Here is an 18,064-nt window from a genome sequence, read left to right on the forward strand (position 1 = left end):
TATCAAAATATTTCATGAATAAGTTCAGAATAGAATTTTTCAAAAAAAAAAAGATATATATAAAAGGGCAATAATTAGGCATCGAAGACATGTGAAGTTTAAAGAATATAATTTGGTGTAGGATTACTTGCTCAAAGAAAGGTTTCACAAGAGAAGTTTGGTAAGCTATAGTATAAGGCAAATGACTTATTTCAAGTTTTACAATAAATTAGAGAGAATACCTACAAGATAGAGCTTCTCAACACTTATGGAATATCTCTCTCTCATATTGTTGATTTGTCATCTATCATGGTGAGAACACTAATTCAGACTTGAAGACAAGTCTTGCCCAACTAGATAAGATTGACACCAGAGTGCTGACACATGTTATAACTTAGGTTGAGACTACGGAAGACTTATCCAAAAATAAGATGGGTTTATCCTTGGTCCAAATCTATTAAACAAATGCAGAAATAAGGTGGACTAGAATAAAGAGATAGTGTTCACACTAGCTAGAAAAGAAAAGCATGAAAGTGGATGAGATTGTGGTTAAATTGCTTATCATGTAATTTGCAGGAGTAAATGGGTAGATAATTGCATTCACATTAGAGATTATTGTGTTTACATGCAAATCCATGATTTTAGGTACAATTCTAGCAATTTAATCTATGTAGTTCCCATGTTTAGAGGGATATTCCTAGTCTATTTATTTTTTGTTATTTTTTGGTAGAAGGCAGAATAGAATTTTTTTTATATCCTTAAGTAATCTTTTAAATTATTTTTCAAGTTCTATATCTCTTAGGTGAATTTTTAGAGTGGTAAACTTCTATTATTTTATATCCTTAATTTTAATTCTTAAAGTAGTGTTTTTATATCCCTAGTATTTAGTCTTGACGGTGAACTTCTATCCCTTTTAATCTAATAATCATATTATGTCATTATTCAAATTCTTATAAGTTGTCTTAGTTGTGAGTTTTTCTATTTGTTATTAATCTCTAACGTCTTAACCATTAATTCCCGAAATCAATATAGCCACGAGTGGTCTCTATATAATGTAAACTCAAATATTTTGAATCTATATATTTAAGCCTAGTAAGTGATCATTTGCGTGCAATTTACAGTTAATTAATTCCCCCCCCCCCCCCCCCCCCCCCTTTCCTCATGCAATTATTTAAAACTTCAACCCTCATCTTTCTTCCCACATGTTTACATGAAAAAGAAAGGTGTGTGGGTGTTTGTTAGTGGAAAATGACCGTGCACAGCTTATACTCACAAAAACCTCATCATTTTTTTTGTCATTTTTAGATTTTTCCACCTATGATTGGGACAAAGTCTAAAGTATATCTTCCCAAAACAAGACAAAAACAATCTATAGCTGTAGCGTAGGAAGGAAAATACTACTGATCCTATCTCCATTTTCAACGGCCAAAAATATATAGACCCTCTGCTGATAATTCACATCCAAAACCACACAGGTTAGCGTAAAATAAAACATACCCATTTTAGTTTCTCAAGTTTATTTCTTCCTAGAGGCTTCCGAGCTAGTCCCATACGAAAGCTTTAAAACATTAGATTTGATAAACTCAAAAATATCTCCTTTATTTCGAGCCCATATATATTTTGCTTAACGACAATCTCTGATACAGTACCCCTTAGTTTATTTTTCATACAATGCCTGATTCAAAAGACTCAGCCTCCTCAGCCAAAGGCCATACGGATCCCTACAGTACTCTTAATTCAAAAAGACGGTCATGGCCCTTGGTTCTTTTCTTATCCGCAATGCTTCCTGTGGTTGCAGCTATAATTGTCTACCACCTTGACTCGTTCGACGCGGCTCCTATGCCCCTCCACGAGTTGAGTCAGCCCCCCGAGCCGGCCTTTTTGCGTAACGATCGCATGCTACTAGGGGCAGAGTTATTGGGCGTGGGGAAGTTTCAGGGACCGGAAGATATTACGTATGATTCGAGGTTAGAGGTCATCTACACGGGCTCTGGAGATGGATGGATCAAGCGAGTCTGGTTGAATGAGTCCGCCAGTGAAACGGTGGTTGAGGACTGGGTCGGGACGGGTGGTAGACGGCTTGGCCTCGCTCTAGGACTCAACAATGAAGTCATCGTTGCCGACGCTTATAAGGTGGGCCTGTTTTACTAGTATACATTGTTGATTAATTAAACACACCCCCCCCCCCCCCCCCAAAAAAAAAAAAAAAGAAGAAATTAAAATATTGTTCACAGACCATGGCAATCAAATTTTAGAAGTACAACAACTTTTTCAGTTACAAAACAAGTTACATCTACCTTTTTTTGCGCATAATTTAAGCTCTGTCCTTTCCATGATATTACCATACTAGTAACTGCAGGCACTGTGATTAGCTGCGTATGCAGTAATATCTTGATAAACTCTGTCAATATAATTAGCTAATTGTATGGACATAAAAAATAAAATAATGAAGTAATTGTAATTGATTTTTTTAAAAAATTTAATTTATTTTTAATCCTCATATTTTTATTTACTTAATTTATATGAAAAAAAAATTGTGTATTCATTTTTTTAAATTCACAATCTCCAAAAATCTGTCTCCCATGTATAGCTGACAAATGACAAAAAAAAAAAAAAAAAACAGAGAGAGATTAATCTTGGTTATATGTATTCTTGGAATTGATTATTGTTGTAACATGTGAGATGGCGCAGGCGCACTAGTACTACTTTCACTTTAAATAGGTGATTTAATAATTTTTTTATTTGTACTGTTAATCCAGTACTAGTTTAATCAGCTACAAGAATCAATGTAGGCATGGTTGTCATTTTCATTTTTACATTAATGTCCATCTCAATTACTTTCACATATATAAATAACACTAGTAGTAATAAATTCCTTAACTGAATCTGTTGTTTGATTCAAAAATCAGCAAGGACAGATAATAGAGTATGCTAGCAATAGTAATAGTACTAATCTAAGTAATATTTTAGATATGTACATTTTCCTAGAAATTAATGTTCGACAATTTATTGGAGTTGTCATTAATGATCACATTTTGGGGTTACATGTATGAATGTATGTTATACATATAGGGACTACTGAATATAAGTAGAGATGGTGCTATGGAGCTGCTAGCTGATGAAGCCGAAGATTTGAAATTCAAGTTTACGGATGGTGTAGATGTAGCAGAGGATGGCATGATCTATTTCACAGATGCTTCCCATAAGTATAGCTTCCACGAATTCGGACATGACATTTTGGAGGCAGGCCTTACGGTCGACTTATAAGCTTTGATCCCGTCCCCAAACGAACCAAAGTGCTGCTTAGCGATCTATACTTTCCTAATGGAATTGCAGTGTCACCTGATCAAGATTACCTAGTCTTTTGTGAAACCTCCATGTATGTCTTTAATTTGCTGCTCACACCATATATTTAATTAATTAGAAAATAAATTCTCATCTCCCATTTTTATCAGATTAACCTAATTAAGATCAGTGCATGCTTCATTATTTGGCTAATAATAAAGAGTTGTATATATTTTCGCAGGAGGAGGTGCAGAAAGTATTACATCAAGGGCATAAAAAAAGGAAATGTGGAAAAATTTATGGATAACTTACCAGGGATGCCTGATCATATTAGATATGATGGAGAAGGCCATTACTGGATTGCGTTGGCCACGGTAACGGTCCCAACTTTATACTCTCCTATTATTGAACACAAATATTCACTACAAGAGTTTAGGTCTTTATAAGCATTTTTTTTCGATGTTTAGTGGCATTTATAAACGTGATTAAATGATTTGTGACGTTTACAAAAACTATCATTAAAAGTATCGGTTATATATGCTTTAAAAAAAATAATGGCATTTTTTTTATAAAATGTCGTTATTTTAGTAACGTTTATATCTAAAAAACGTCACTAATTTAGTGGTGTTTATATAAAAAAAAATTGCTAATATGATGATATTTATATCATAAGATGTTGTTTTATTAAATGACATTTGTCGGACAATTGTTACTGAATTAGTGAGATTTGTCATGATAATCGTCATTAAATTAACGACATTTGTATTATAAAAAAATTATTAATTTAACGATATTTTTATGATAAAAATATTGTTAATTTAATGATGTTTATAAGTGAAATATGTTACAAAATTATCACTAATTTTTTATTTTTTTTTATAATGACTAATAATGAATGCTCTAGCCTATAACGAACGAATAATTAATTATTCATCTTTTCAATATCACTAAACCTTTTTAAGCAATAGTACTTGAGGATGAAATAATGTTTAAATTATAACTAACCTAAATTATGGTTTAGAAAATAAATAATTGTAGCCTGATGATGAGTGACAGCTGGTAGTTGATATATATATATATATATATATATATGTAAAAACGATGAATAATATTAATTAATTGTGGTGCATTTGATGACAGGAAAACACACTGTTCTGGGATTTAGCATTCAAATATCCACTGGTTCGAAAGACAGCGGCAATTATTGAAAGGTTGATTGGACGGCGAGTGAGCACGGAGAAAAATAGTGGGTTGTTGACCGTGGACATGGATGGAAAACCAGTTGCACAATATCAGGACGTCGAATTAAATTTGGTTTCAACTGGAATCAAGATAAAGAACTATCTATACTGCGGTTCCGTGTTCTACCCCTATGTTATCCGCCTCAATCTGGATCAACATGCAGCGCAAGCGAGGTCTTGACAATCCACTATTGAGCTATTCTAGAGGATGGGGTACTGCTTTCTTTTCTTCCTAGAGATCGAGTCACGTCTCAATGGTTGGTATAGTATTAATATATGGGGCTTTGTATTTCCATTTCTCTAGCTACAGGTGTCATCCCAACATGTATAAAGTTGTTCTAGTGATATATCAACAATTAAGACGGCCACCCTACCCAACTATATATTATCTGGCCACATATACACTCATGCCTGAATAAATGCAGGAGTAATATTGACGAATGATTTGAAATTGATGATTACGCGTGCTTTATTATTTTTCTTTCAAGTAGTATAATTAACAAGGGGCCGGCCATCAATTTTTTGATCGGCAACTCATCATGGTCATTGGACAGATGAAGAAAATACCCTAACCAAATAAAAGCATATGTTAACATAACTCACGAAAATATTCTTTAACCAATAAATCTCCCTATCACAACCTTAATTAGGGTTAGGGGTTGGGTAACTTTGAGTGTAGCCGATTTTTTTCTTTCCTTCTAGTTTTTTGACTAAAGCGTCATTCAAAATCAAACAAAAAAATGAAAATATGCCAGAATTGCTACTAATCAAATTTTCATTGTTTCCAATTGCCATAACTAATTGAATATATTTGGATATTATTAGCTATAGTAAATAAACATTTTGTTCAATTATTAAATTGATTAGAGGGCAACACAAGACTTAGATTAAATAACTATGAAAAGCTAGTACGACGATATTTCAAATCAATAATTACGTGATTTATTAATAAAATATTAAAATATTAATTTGTTTTTGTTAAAATTTAATCCTTTCATGTAAATTAAAAATTGACAAACATACAACTTGGATACCAAATTAAATTAATAGCATCTAACGGATAGTATTAAATATAGGACTTGGAGGCTCAGTATGGCCCTTGGGAATATAATTGGTTTCAATATTAAACATAATATTTATGTTTGAAGTATATGTAATACTCCAATTTCACGTTAAGTGACTTTGAGAATTTATTATAATATTTAAGTTAAGGCTTAAATTTAAATTTATAAAGTGTTTTTTATGAGATAAAATCGTGAGATCTTCGGATCAAAACAAATAATATTTCTTAGGTTAAATACAGGTTTTCACAAATGATATTAGAGCGATCACCAATAGAATGAGAGTTACGTGCTACATGGTGGAAACTATCTCTAGAATCCTACGAAAGCTAAGTGCTACACAATAGGAGCTACATTTAGAATTTCAATGTCTTGTGTGATTCTATAATCTGTATGTGCTTTTCGTTAGGTTTGCCCAACATTTGATATGATTCAATAGATCTGTGTGCTTTGTATTGGGCTTGACGAGCACGGCAAACTTTAATGAGGGGAATTTGTAACACCCTATGCCACATCAGGAGACTTTGAGGATCTGCTATGATATTTAAGTTGAAGCTTAAACTCAAATTTATGAGAAGCAATTTTTTGGACAAAATTATGAGATCTTTGGGTCGAAGCAGGTAATGTCTAACAAGTTGAGACCAATTCTTAACAAATAGTATCAAAGCCAAGTTTGTGATTTTGGAGATTTTGGATTACTTTGTTTGATAAATACAAAGATACTAGTATTGAAAATTTGTTTTAAGGAAAAAGTTTGGATTTGTTTGATAAGGAGTATTGATGATTGTAAATGAAATGATTTTAATTTGAATTTTGGTAAAAAGGATATCTTAAGCTCAATGATTATTATGGATAACAGTTTTGATCTTTCAAAATTTTGTAAGTTTGAGATAAATTAGATTTTTTATCCATAGAGATTTTGGTGTTTTGTGATTTTTGTCAATCATAGGTTTCTTAGTACGATTGATTTTTAGACATCAGCTTTAGAATTTGTAATGAGGAGAAAGTTCAGTGAATTTGATTATGAGTAATGATAAGTTGTAAGTAATTTTTGTGTGAATTTGATAAAATAGTTACCTTAAGCTCAAGTTAATAGTGAAGAATGATTTTTATTTTTTATCTTTGGATATCATTAGAGATTTTGATTTGGTTTGATATCTGTTGCCTTGCATGCTTATGAGATTTGTTTTATGAGTATGCGGCGTTATTACGTTCTAAATCTTCAGGTTTGGGGCATGACAAATTAGTGGTATCAGAATGCTCATTAGTCAGGGGGAGCTAAGTGCTACACCGTAAGTGCCACCTTTAGAATCCTGTGGGAGTTAAGTGCTATATAGTGGAGTCACTTCTAAAATCTCAATGTCTAATGTGATCCTGTGATTTGTGTGTTCTTTGTGTTAAACTTAACGATAAAGTCAAACTTTAACAGGAGGAATTTGTAACGCTCTAATCCCACATCATGAGATTTTGAGAATCAGCTATGATATTTAAATTGAGGCTTAAAACTAAACTTATGAGGTATCTTTTGTAGGATAAAACCATAAGATCTTCAGGTCAAAATGGTTAACACCTCACGACTTGAGTACTGATCTCCACAGTATATTAGTAAAACATTTGCATTATCACAAGTTAATTTTTTTATTTGGTTATATATATTTAATTGATTTTTTTATTACAAAATTTATCTAATTTAAAAATAAAAAATGAAAGGTAACAACAAAACAAATAAGAATTAAATTAAAACAAATTTTAATTTAATTTTTTTGAAAAAATTTTAAAAAAAGATAAAGTAGGAAAAAGTTTAAAAAGAAGAAAAGAAAATAGTTTTGATAGAATTAAGTTTCATACAAGAAATTTTTTTAAAAAATATCTTTTTAAATTATTGAATATAATAAAAAGAGAAAAAAAAAAAAAAAAACACATCAAGGGCTTGGTATGTTATCATATCACAATACCTTTTTTTTTCTAACATGCTATGGTAGTTCCAATATTTTCTAGTGTGAGACTATGGGTGGCTAACTACCTATTTATTGTTTGACTTTCATTTCATTTGGAGCTTGTGTATTTACCTCCATGTTTTTTTCCAGTTTGAGATAAAGCTTGTATATTTACTTGAATTTGAAATTTGACCTGAAAAAATATTGTTGATAGGTGGAAGGATGCGATATCATGATTCTGCTATTTATTGCTTTGGCAATTTCCATAATATTTCTACTTCATCTTTTACTTTTTCATAGGTAACTTTGGTCATTTTTACTTGTTTTCAGCATCGAATTTTAGATTTTGATGATTAGTTTCATGTTGTCTACCATGAGCACTATTCTAATATAGGAACCTTTATTTTTCATGCAACTATCTTGTTCTAACAAATCAAAATACTACTTATGAACTTGTTAGAAGTAGACGTATCCCATATCTAAGGTTTGTAGGTGTTTTTAGTATCTTCATATTGTTTTGCATTATGCAAATTATGCACTCAATTCGTCTTGAAGGTACAACATCATGTCATTATGTATATTAATGGAATTGTTAACTTCAGATCAAAAGACTATCATGATTTAATTTTGATATGATATAGTTCATTAATTATTTGTTGGTATCGAGAGATAGTAAAGCATTGGTGAGAGAAAATTAGGAGGGTAAATTTGTAATATGAAGCAACAGACATGTGATAAATTGGTAGAGTATTAAACTTTTAATTTTGATAAGTAAAGTTCAAATATTAATAATCTCAAATATTAAAAAAAATCCATGGTATGAATCTTAGCTCATGATTTTTTTTTTAGCATAGATTGATTGTTTTTATAAGTGATTAACCATGTGTTGATAACTTACATAATTGCCATTTTTTATATACAGAGGGATTCCTGAGCAAGTTTATCCTTTAAGTAAAAGAGTTTTCAGCAATTTATATGACTTATGTTGTGTTCGAAGTAGCATATACATTTTGGAATCTTTGCCCTTAGCCTAAGATCTTGAGGAAAAGTCAAGGTGCTACACTTGCTTACGTGTTTTAACTTGTCGTTGCTGCTGATATTGTAGGGCAATGTATCATTTACTATAATACGATTCTTTACGCAAAAAATTTTAATGTGAGGTTGTGTAGAAGCACTAATGTGCAGCCAAATTGTTAGAATTACTAGATATCATTCGTTAAAGGTCGAGATGCTTGTCAAGATTAGATTTGCACTAATGATGAGTTGTGATTCTTTTGTTTCGCTGTGTTGAATAATTTGGAAATTTTGTTAACTAGATTTAAATTGTCTCTTGTGTGCATTTGGCTTAGTATAATTGAAGAGAAGATGTTAGCCATCCCTATGTATCTAAAAGCATCAAGCACCATACAACTGCCATTTGAATCTGAGCCATTTCAAGGCATTCTTTGGAATTTTCAAAACTTATTGTTTAGATGTTGAATTTAAGCTTTGATGATTAGGTACATTTCTGTCATACAACATGTGTTCTTTTTAAGGGAGAAGTTCAACAAAAAGTGAAAACCCTTTATTTTGCTTGCTGATCTATATATAAATATGTATATATTGATGACTTGAAGAGTGAAAAACAATATTATTTCTAGAGTTGTAAAATACATATATATACAAATGTATAAATGGGTTTAAAATCCACAAGACATCCAAAAATAAAGCCCAAACTTATAAGTAAACTAAAAATAATATACATTTTAAGAGCCCCTCAAATTGAAGATGCTTCAAAATGAAACATCTAGAGTTTGGAAACTAAATAACAAAAACATAAACTTGAAAGAGATTTTGTAAAAAGATCTATCACTTGTGATTCAGAAGAAATATGCGGTAGCATGATGGTGCCTTTGTGTATCTCTTATATGATAAAATGACACTCTATTTCCATACATTTCATTCGTTCATACAAAACATCATTGTGAGCAATGTGAATTACCCTTTTACTATGATAAAAAAGTGGAATAGGAGTAGGCATGTCAACACCTAAATCCATAAGTAACCGACACAACCACATAATTTCTACTGTAGTGTCTGATAAAGCTTTATATTCTGCTTTAGCATTTAAACACGCCACAACTATATGCTTTTTGCTTTTATAAGATATCAAAGAATAAAAAAAAAAACATAATTACTGTTGTAAAACATTGATCATTAACATCACCAACCTAATTATAATTAGAAAAAGCATGAAGTTCAAGTTTAGAAGATGATGAGAATAGGAAACCTTTTATGTAGCGTTCCTCGCAAATATTTAAATATCCTAATAACTGTAGCAAAATGAATTATTCAAAGTGCTATCATGAATTGGATTTGCACTAATGATGAGTTGTGATTCTTTTGTTTCACTGTGTTGAAGAATTTGGAAATTTTGTTAACTAGATTTAAATTGTCTCTTGTGTGTATTTGGCTCAGTGTAATTGAAGAGAAGATGTTAGCCATCCCTATGTATCTAAATGCATCAAGCACCATACAACTGCCATTTGAATCTGAGCCATTTCAAGGCATTCTTTGGAATTTTCAAAACTTATTGTTTAGATGTTGAATTTAAGCTTTGACGATTAGGTACATTTCTGTCATACAACATGTGTTCTTTTTAAGGGAGAAGTTCGACAAAAAGTGAAAACCTTTTATTTTGCTTGCTGATCTATATATAAATATGTATAAATTGATGACTTGATGAGTGAAAAACAATATTATTTCTAGAGTTGTAAAATACATATATTTACAAATGTATAAATGGGTTTAAAGTCCATAAGACATCAAAAAATAAAGCCCAACCTTATAAGTAAACTAAAAATAATATACATTTTAAGAGCCCCCTCAAATTGAAGATGCTTCAAAATGAAACATCTAGAGTTTGGAAACTAAATAACAAAAACATAAACTTGAAAGAGATTTTGTAAAAAGATCCGTCACTTGTGATTCAAAAGAAATATGCGATAGTATGATGGTGCCTTTGCGTATCTCTTATATGATAAAATGACACTCTATTTCCATACATTTCATTTGTTCATAAAAAATATCATTATGAGCAATGTGAATTACCCTCTTACTATGACAGAAGAGTGGAATAGGAGTAGGCATGTCAACACCTAAATCCATAAGTAATAGACACAACCACATAATGTCTACTGTAGTGTCTGATAAAGCTTTATATTCTGCTTCAGCATTTAAACGCACCACAACTATATGCTTTTTGCTTTTATAAGATATCAAAGAATCACAAAAAAAAAAAAAACATAATTACTAGTTGTAAAACATTGATCATTAACATCACCAACCTAATTATAATTAGAAAAAGCATGAAGTTCAAGTTTAGAAGTTGATGAGAATAGGAAACCTTTTATGTAGCGTTCCTTACAAATATCTCAATATCCTAATAACTGCAGCAAAATGAATTGTTCAAAGTGCTATCATAAATTAGATTTGCACTAATGATGAGTTGTGATTCTTTTGTTTCGCTGTGTTGAATAATTTGGAAATTTTGTTAACTAGATTTAAATTGTCTTTTGTGTGCATTTGGCTCAGTGTAATTGAAGAGAAGATGTTAGCCATCCCTATGTATCTAAATGCATCAAGCACCATACAATTGCCATTTGAATCTAAGCCATTTCAAAGCATTCTTTAGAATTTTCAAAACTTATTGTTTAGATGTTGAATTTAAGCTTTGACGATTAGGTACATTTTTGTCATACAACATGTGTTTTTTTTAAGGGAAAAGTTCGACAAAAAGTGAAAACCCTTTATTTTGCTTGTTGATCTATATATAAATATGTATATATTGATGACTTGAAGAGTGAAAAAAAATATTATTTCTAGAGTTGTAAAATACATATATATACAAACGTATAAATGGGTTTAAAGTCCATAAGACATCCAAAAATAAAGCCTAACCTTATAAGTAAACTAAAAATAATATACATTTTAAGAGCCCCCTCAAATTGAAGATGCTTCAAAATGAAACATCTAGAGTTTGGAAACTAAATAACAAAAACATAAACTTGAAAGAGATTTTGTAAAAAGATCTGTCACTTGTGATTCAGAAGAAATATGTGGTAGCATGATGGTGCCTTTGCATATCTCTTATATGATAAAATGACACTCTATTTCCATACATTTCATTCATTCATACAAAACATCATTGTGAGCAATGTGAATTACCCTCTTACTATGACAGAAGAGTGGAATAGGAGTAGGCATGTCAACACCGTAGTGTCTGATAAAGCTTTATATTCTGCTTCAGCATTTAAACGCGCCACAACTATATGCTTTTTGCTTTTATAAGATATCAAAGAATCACAAAAAAAAAAACATAATTACTAGTTGTAAAACATTGATCATTAACACCACCAACCTAATTATAATTAGAAAAAGCATGACGTTCAAGTTTAGAAGTTGATGAGAATAGGAAACCTTTTATGTAGCGTTCATCGCAAATATCTCAGTATCCTAATAACTGCAGCAAAATGAATTGTTCAAAGTGCTATCATAAACTGGCTATGACACCTCAATCCCATATCGAGAGATTTTGTAGATTTACTATGATATATAAGTTGTGACTTAATTTCAAACCTGTGAGGTACTTTTTGTGAAATAAAATCATGAGACTTTCGAGTCAAATCAGACAATACCTCACAGGTTGGGTGGGAGTCTCCACAATGATATCAAAAGTTGACTAGTCAAATGAGAACTAATTGTTACATCATGAGAGCCACCTCTAGAATTCTGTAGGAGCTAAGTGCTATACTATGGGAGTTACCTTTAGAATCCAAATGTCTAGTGTGATTTTATAATCTATGTGTGCTTTGTGTTAGGCTTGCCTAACGTTTAGTATGATTTGGTAGATTTGTATACTTTATGTTGGGCTTGATAAAGATGTCAAGCTTTAATGAGAGAATTTATGACACCCCAATCCTATATCAAGAGATTTTATGGATCTACTAAGATATATAAGTTGAGACTTAATTTCAAACCTGTGAGACACCTTTTGTAGGATAAAACTATGAGATTTTTGAGTCAAAGTAGATAATACTATACAGGTTAGGTGCGGATCTCCACATTGGTTTACAACTTAAATTGCTTGACTAATATCAGGTCTTGTAACGATTAAATATATAAGATTACCAACCAATTGTCTATACAAAGTAGTATCATTGAGAAGTTCTTTTTCAATAACTTTTATTTTGACATTAGTTTCAAAAGGAATGTCAACAGTTTTATTACCAAAGAAGTCGGTTTTAAAAATAAGATCATAAGTATATTTCACTTGAGACAAGATATATCCATGAGAGGAACAATCAACTTTAATTTATAAAAAATATCGTAATGGACTAAGATTCTTCATCTTAAAGGTTTTGCTAAGATGATTTTTTATATTATGAATACCAAGGTTATCATCTCCAGTTATCACTACATCATTAACATAGGGAAGCAAAAATACAATACCATTTTCAGATTGATGAATAAACAATGTTGAATCATATAGACTCTACACAAATCTGAAGTCAAGCATAGTAGTGCTAAATTTTTCAAACCAAGCACATGGTGCTTGTTTAAAACCATATAAAGCTCATCGAAGTTTGCACACTTGATTAATTTGGCAAGAAGATCCATGAAGAGGTTTCATATAAACTTTTTCATGAAGATCGCTATTCAAGAAAGCATTTTCTACATCCATTTGTGATAAAGCCCATCATCAAATAAAAGTAATATCTATAAGAGTTCAAATAAAAGTCATTCGAGCTATATGAGCAAAGTTTTCTTAATAGTCAATACCATACTCCTGTGTAAATCCTTTTGCAACCAACTTGGCTTTATATCTCTCGATAGACCCATCGATTTAGTCTTTACCTTGTACACCCACTTACAATCTACTATAGATTTTTCAAAAAGTATATCAACAAGATTGTCATAACGTATAAATCTATGGACCTACCACTAGACATGGGTTAGAGGAGTCATCACCAATCTTTTTTGTTTAGATGTGATTGGTCACCTGATATAGATTCTGATCTACGAAATTAGAGTTTAAGTTCGGAAGCATGATTACGCATGAAAAATGTTATAGCATCTCCACAGTGTTCATCCAAAAAATAGTACCAGTTAGATTTCAGATTATCCAAGCCTTGATCATATTTGTGATTTATCGGATAATTTAATATTGAAAATATATATTAAAATTATCTCAATAGTTTGGTAGTAATTTAAGATGATTCTCTCACTTCATGAATATTCATGGGGATTAGTATCCCACTTTGAAGAGGTTCCATCGTCGAATTTATTAATGTATTTTTATTTAAAAAAATTAGCAAAATCTTCCAATAGTTTGGTAGGACTTACTTTAAAGTAGATCTTTCAATAGTTTGATGAGACTTTATTATAAAAATATTTGAAAAAATTTTTGTGAATTTTATTAAGTCTCCTAATAGTTTGGTAGGACTTAATTTGAAAAATAATCCTCTAATAGTTTAAATGATAATTTTTTTTATTTTTTTTTGAAAATTGATTTATAAAATTTTTTAATAGTTTGGTGGATTCTATAAATTTTAAATCCATAAAAATTTTTCAATGGTTTGATAGGATTCATAAATTTATTTGAAAAAGTTTTTTATTATTATTTTTTGGTTGTTTTTCGAAAGAATTTTTGCAAAATATTTAACAAATAATAAATTACTCAACAAAAGTAAATAAATAATAAAAATTAGTAAAATAAAATAAATGAAACAAAAAAATAAGTAAAGAAAGAACTTAAAATATAAAATAAAAAAATACATACAAAACGAGTTGGATTTGAAAGCAAGTGGACACATGGATTAATCGAATCACACGTGTGTCAAGATCTCTCCCAAAATGATGTTATATTATTTTAGGAATGGAGACAAACCTAACATTATTAAAAGGCACACTTCAAGCCTAATACTAGTCTATTTTGTCAAAAATCAAGGCATAGTAAAACCAATCTATGGTCAACTACTTCAACCCTTTATCTTCCTTATCACCATACGGCACCTTTGAAATGCTACTTGACAAAATGGTTTGGTATACATCAAGTGGACTTCTATCACACAACTTCCCAAATTAATTTTTTTATGCATATTGCTTCATTGTTTGTCCTATTTCTCTTGGAAATTTTGAGAACTTACATTGCTAATAGTAGATTATCGAATCCCTTACACGAATTAGTTGTTATTCTTCTTTCCCTGGTCTAATCTAATTGTAAAACAATAAAACAATTCTACTACTATTCACTTACAATTACGACCAACAAATTTAGGAACTTAGTTTAAATTTCCAATCTCTTTATTTTTCTCTCTTAACATTGCAAAGCTAAGGCCTTTTCAAACTCTAACCACCAACCAATCCACCGTTACTTCTACCTTCGTAGGTTAAAGATGGAAATTTTCTATTTTGGTGTAGATTTTTTTTTGGGTTTTTATTTTTTATAGGTTTATTGGGTAGCAACTTTTCGGTGGCTTATCGTGTGTGGCTGGTAGACTCAGTGATTAAAGCTGGTAATGGATTGATGTGTGAGAAGTTTCGAGCTTGGTTGATGGGAGGTTATAATGGTGGATTCGGTGTCGTGTGGGAAAATTAGTCTCCCTTTTTGCTTTCGGTTGGTTCTTTGTAGGATTCAATCGTTCTTTATTTTAGCCAATAACTTGGATGTGAACTAATTGCATAAATCAAACACCAAAATTTCCTACAAAATTTTAAACTTTTTTTCAAACTTTTTTTTTTAAGATAAGTAAAATTAAACAAAAATAAATCAAATAGATTAAATCAAATTATAATTAAAACTTTTCTTATTAGGCTCAAAGTTTTTCAATTGAGCTCAATTCACAACCAAAAGCCTATTTTCGATCTTGAAAAAAATTTTTAGACAAAATAAGGTGTGTCTATAATAGTATAAAATAGCATACTATACCATAGTAAAAATAATAGTAACAATAATAGTAGTAGTAACAACAATGAAAGCTAACTTCGAACATAAATGAGTATTTACAGCTATCCCTCTTTGTATATTCTTGATAGACAGGGATGATACAAAGACCTAGACATCCATTTTGTTCTAAAAGTCAAAGCAACAAATTAAAATGGCAGGGAGTAAGCAACAAGTCAGGAAAATGATCGAAATAAAAAAGTCGAGAAGATAATCTGGACTGAACCAAGATTAAGAGGTTAGGAAGATGATCTAGACTAAGCCAAGATCGATTGACTGAGATAAAATCACGAGTCAAAAAGATAAAGCAATTATAATCAAGTGAAGGTTGAAGATGGATGACTAGGATTGTGCTATGGGTTAAAAAATGATTTGGCCTGAGTCAAGATTAGATACTGGGACAATGCCATGAGTCAAAAAGATAAACTGACTAGGATCAAGTCGATGTCGAAGATGGTTGCTCGGGATGATCTGCCGGGTTAAAAAATGATTTGGACTAAATCAAGATTGAATGACTGGGATTGTGTCGTAAGTCGAAAAGATAAAGTGACTAAGATCGAGTTGAGGTAAAAAAAAAACTGATCTAGATGATGCCACAAGTCTGAAAATGATCTGACTTAAGCCGAGACTGAATGACTAGGATGATGTTGCGAGTCTGAAAGTGACCAAGACCGAGTCAATGTTATAAATGAATGATCGAGACGATTTCGTGAGTCTAAAAAAACCCAAAACCAAGTCAAAGTTAAAGATGAATGATCGAGATGATGTCGTGAGTTTGAAAGCAACCAAGATTGAGTCGAGGTTGAAGATAAATGATCGAAATGAGCCACGGGTCAGAAAATGATCTAACTTGAGCCAAGATCAAATGATTGGGATAATGTTACGAGTTTGAAAGTATCAAGATTGAGTCAAAATAAAAAATGAATGATTGGAATGATGCCACAAGTTAGGAAAATGATTCGAACTAAGCCAAGATCAAATGATCGAGATGATATCATGAGTCTGAAAATGACCAAAATCGAGTCGAGGTCGAATATAAATGATCAAAATGATATAGTAAGTCTGAAAAATGATCTAAATTGAATTGAGATCGAATAATTAGGACAATGCAGCGAGTCTAAAAGCGACAAAGACTGAGTCAGGTTAAAAATGAATAATCGAGATGATACAACAAGCTAGAAAAATAATCTGGACTGAGTCGAGATTAAATGAGAAAGATGATACTACAAGTCTAAAAGTGACCAGGATCAAGTCGAAATCAAAGATGAATGACCAAAATGATGCCATGAGTCAAGAAAATGATCTGAACTGAGTCAAGATCAAATGATCGGGATGATGTCGCGAGTCTAAAAATAATCAAAATCAAGTCAAGGTCGAAGATGAATGACAGAAATGATGTCGCGAGTCAAAAAAATGATTTGAATTGAGTCGAGATCGAAATGAATGATAAGTGATAATACGACATTGCAAATGCATGTCCTATCTATGATGTATATAATGCTGATGTCATGAAATTTCAATTGTGGTGACAAAGTTCTCAAGATTCCATCAATTTGTCTTACCTTCTCAGTATTAATAATCTTAAAGTAAATTTTGTCAGTTGATCTATGTCTTTCTTCTCATCTGGTCGTAACTCACATGTCGTGTCAATCAATCTATCACTGAATTTATCATTGGGTCGTCTTGTTTACCTCTGTTTCTTTTTTTTAGGCATATTTTCAAGCTTCTTTCACTCGTCTCATCTTAGACTTTTTTCAAAAAAATAAAAATTTTTTTATGAAAAATGTCATTCATTTATTTATCATCATTCAAATCAGTGACAGACATGATATATTTTCTTAGTTTATTCAAGGAATGCTCATTTAGTGAAGGATAAGAAAAATGACTTTTTATTATTAAAAGAACAAAATGTAGGGTCAAGAACAACTCAAGAGTGAAGAAGGATAAAACGTTATAATTTATTCAAATAGGATATTAACATCCAAAATAATGATTGTTCAAGCAATCTTGAACTCAAACTCAAGATTATCTTTTAAGAACACATTCCATTAATATCTTCAATCTTTGAGCTAATCATCATCCTCATTCTGAGAACTTTCACAAGAAGTTATTTTTTCAAGTTTTCATCTTCATTTAAACTGCTTCTTCGAGTTTTTAGTTTAGGTATTCCTTTTTCCTTTTTTTTTTCCTCTTTTTCCTTCTTTTTTCTTTTTTTTTTTGCTTTTTTTTTTTTTTGCTTTTTTTTATACATTTTTCTCATTTTTTCATTTCTCTATCCCCTTTTATTCATCAATGACACTTTGATCAAAATTTCACACAATCTAATGGCAAACCTGCCCTAAGTCAATTTATGATTCTCCAAATCAAGTATTCACATTTAATCAAAATGAACTTTTAAGAGACGTAACGTAGATTGGGGTAAAGGGTGCCAAAGAAACGGATAAACATGCCTAAATTGTATTTGAAAGGTAATTAAACCAAGGATAGTTTCTTCATGTGAGACACTTTGACATTTTGTCCCGTTAATTTTTTTTCTTCTTTTTTTTTTTTTTGCTTTTTTTTGGGTGGAGTATATTG

General features: G+C 30.9%; 1 pseudogene across 1 annotated transcript; it reads left to right on the forward strand.

Moving 5' to 3' along the window:
- The first annotated feature begins 1,514 nt into the window (after positions 1–1,514).
- Positions 1,515–4,816, forward strand: LOC111316270 (protein STRICTOSIDINE SYNTHASE-LIKE 5-like; annotated as a pseudogene). Its single transcript, XR_016333264.1, has 4 exons — positions 1,515–2,112; positions 3,052–3,358; positions 3,506–3,638; positions 4,405–4,816. The product of XR_016333264.1 is annotated as a protein STRICTOSIDINE SYNTHASE-LIKE 5-like (transcript).
- Positions 4,817–18,064: the final 13,248 nt, after the last annotated feature.

The sequence above is a fragment of the Durio zibethinus genome, chromosome 24 (assembly GCF_047325235.1).
Source record: "Durio zibethinus cultivar Kanyao isolate XHJ-2024 chromosome 24, ASM4732523v1, whole genome shotgun sequence".
Taxonomy (NCBI): Eukaryota; Viridiplantae; Streptophyta; class Magnoliopsida; order Malvales; family Malvaceae; genus Durio; species Durio zibethinus.